The sequence below is a fragment of the Lithobates pipiens genome, unplaced genomic scaffold, assembly GCF_037356315.1.
Source record: "Lithobates pipiens isolate NorthernLeopardFrog02 unplaced genomic scaffold, aLitPip1_a1.2 Scaffold_19, whole genome shotgun sequence".
Lineage (NCBI taxonomy): Eukaryota > Metazoa > Chordata > Amphibia > Anura > Ranidae > Lithobates > Lithobates pipiens.
In genome coordinates this window covers 254,393,729-254,396,425 of record NW_027507764.1, presented here as the reverse complement: position 1 = coordinate 254,396,425, position 2,697 = coordinate 254,393,729, and the positions used below count along the sequence as shown (strand labels likewise).

Genomic DNA, 2,697 nt, shown 5'->3' with positions numbered 1-2,697 from the left:
ACAAACTTTGCTTCTGTCCGTGGGAAATGCCTGGGGCAGCATACCAAAGTAAATCTCAACCTGGTTGAGAAGCCCACTGCATAGAACTGGATTGTCCCCAAATCGCTAGAGAAGCGGGGCGGAACCAGACATACCTCTTATAGAGGTAATACTCAAGGGGGGTGCCTGCACAGAGACTGGCGCAGCAGCAGGGGCGGTGGGGGATTCCAGGTGAGCCGTGGAATCCCAAGTCTAAGAATGTTTTTAAGATTCTTCCGTAATACAGTTGAATCAGCCTGGTAATGCCCTGCCTTTCCCATGCTTTGATCTTCCCTATTAATAATAATTCCTGAAGGTTGTTATTGTCCCAAAGGGCTGTATATTCTGACAAACCTGTATATCCCATCAGTGTTTTTACTGCTTTCCATACCTTTCCCACCATATTTATTATGGGATTTTTATACTGGAAGGAATCTTCCTCTAATACATCCATCAATGTTTCATGCGGGGCTCCTATCATCATTATCCTGCTGCCTGGGTTTCCCCCATCCCCCAAATCGACACCCACCAAATGCTGCAGCTGCGCTGCCAAGTAGTAGTTCCTGGGGTGGGGTACCGCCAGGTCCCCTCTCTCCATTGAAAGTTGTAAGGTCTGAAGCCGGATCCTCGCCTGACCCTTTTTCCAAATCAACTCCCGGAAGAGAATTTCAAATTTTTTAAACCATTTTTTGCATATCCATATTGGAGTATTATGTAGAACGTATAGCAGCTATGGCATCCATATCATCTTAATCAAACTGCATCGGCCTGCCACCGACAGAGGGAGCCGGCTCCAGACATCACACTTTTGTTTAAATGTATTCAATGACGGTATTATATTTTTATTGATTTATTTATTTATACTGATTTGAATCTATTGTTAAGTATATACCAAGATACTTCATTCTATCTACAATCTCCACTTGTGGTACCACCAATACAGCCGCAGCATCTAGAGGGTCGACCCGGAGCAACTCCGACTTCCCCCAGTTTATTACTAACCCCTAAAAACTTCCAAAATCTTCCACCAGATTGATTGCCTTCCTAAGGGATTGGCCAGTATCTCCTAAAAATAGGAGAACATCGTCCGCATATAATGCAATTCTTTCATCTTTTCCTCCCTCCCTTCGGAACCCTCTTATCTCGGGATTTGACCTAACTGGCGTCGCCAATGGCTCCATTGAGAATGCAAAGAATGCAGAGGAGACAATGGACATCCTTGCCTTGTTCCTCTACTCATTTCTATCCTTTCAGAATATCCATTATTAACTCTTAGGCCGCATACACACGGGCAGACTGTTCGCCCAACTTAGTTCGTCAAACAATCCGACAAACAGTCCGCTCAAAATTTGCATGAACGGACCACACACGATGAACGAACAGTCCGCTGAAAGCGTGCGCGATGACGTGAACGGCACGTACGATGGGACGAGAAATTCGACGTCCAATACACTGCAATGCAACCTTCGCCGTGTAAATCCTTTCTGAGCATGCGCGAAACTTAGTTTGTCGAACAAGCCTACACACGAGCGGACTGTCCGCTGAAACCAAGTTTCAGCGGACTGTCTTACGGAAATTCCGAAAAACTTTGTTCGTCAGACTGTCCGCTGAAACAGTCCGCTGAAGCCCACACACGAGCGGACTGTCCGCTGAAACACTGTTCAGCGGACAAAGTTGGGCGAACAGTCCGCCCGTGTGTATGCGGCCTTACTCTTGCACTAGGGGCTCTATACATCATTTTAATCCAGCCGATAAAGCCAAATTTCTCCAAAACACGCTATAAGTACTCACATTCTAGGCAATCAAAAGCCTTAGTTACACCTGGGCATTAATCTGACATCTAAAACCGAATCCCTCTATTCCAATAACTACCCCCCCCCCCCTTTATAGGAAGCTAGAGGCAGATATAAAAAGAAGAGTTCCCCTTGGGGTTTTCAGGCAGCAACAAGAAGCAGAGATAAATCTGTAAAAAGTTATTTATTTTATTGATTCAACGGCTTATTTGCCATCATAGTATAAAAATACAGGCTCTGGTATATAATATTATAGCATATCAGTGGATAAACAGTATATGCAACATTTAATACAAAATAGGTTACAGGAACAATTTACAAGTACAGCACTTTTTCAAAAGTTGCAAAATAGCACCCGGGCTGCCCCAATGCATTTCGACCTTCAGGGAGTCAGGGTCTTCTTCAGGGGGTAAAAAGCAACAAAGCCCTGGCGAAAGGAGTAGTTATATTGTATATTCTGCAGGTAATCAAAGAAAAAAGACTTTCAATATAATAGGTTTTAACCGAAAAATTAATGTAATATCAAAACTTATTTCGATAATATTTACCAGTTCCACCGAACCAATGCTTTTCAACCAGAGACTTCTAATAAAATCTGAAAAACGGAACAGTGCCTTCCCTCAAAGGGTCATCCTGGATCCGCTGCCCCACTATTTTGACCCACCTCAGCCACCCACCCACCAAGATGGACACAGGGGGGGGGGACAAAAGAAGGGGAGAAAAAAGGCGGAACACGACTTCACGGGGGCATCAAACGCTAGCTTACAAGAATTGACAGTGTCTGGAGTTTCCCCAGGGTGATCAGAGGAACAGAGGAGGAGGTTCTTGGCACACCCAAGGTGGCCACACCTAAAAATAATGAAATACAATATGATATGGAGCAAAT

At 44.4% G+C, this 2,697-nt stretch overlaps 1 long non-coding RNA gene across 1 annotated transcript; it reads right to left on the bottom strand.

Moving 5' to 3' along the window:
• Positions 1 to 2,054: 2,054 nt before the first annotated feature.
• LOC143998273 (uncharacterized) lies at positions 2,055 to 2,476 on the bottom strand. Its single transcript, XR_013277815.1, has 2 exons — positions 2,360 to 2,476; positions 2,055 to 2,268 (listed from the first exon to the last, which is right to left on the bottom strand). It is a non-coding gene; the product is annotated as an uncharacterized LOC143998273 (long non-coding RNA).
• Positions 2,477 to 2,697: the final 221 nt, after the last annotated feature.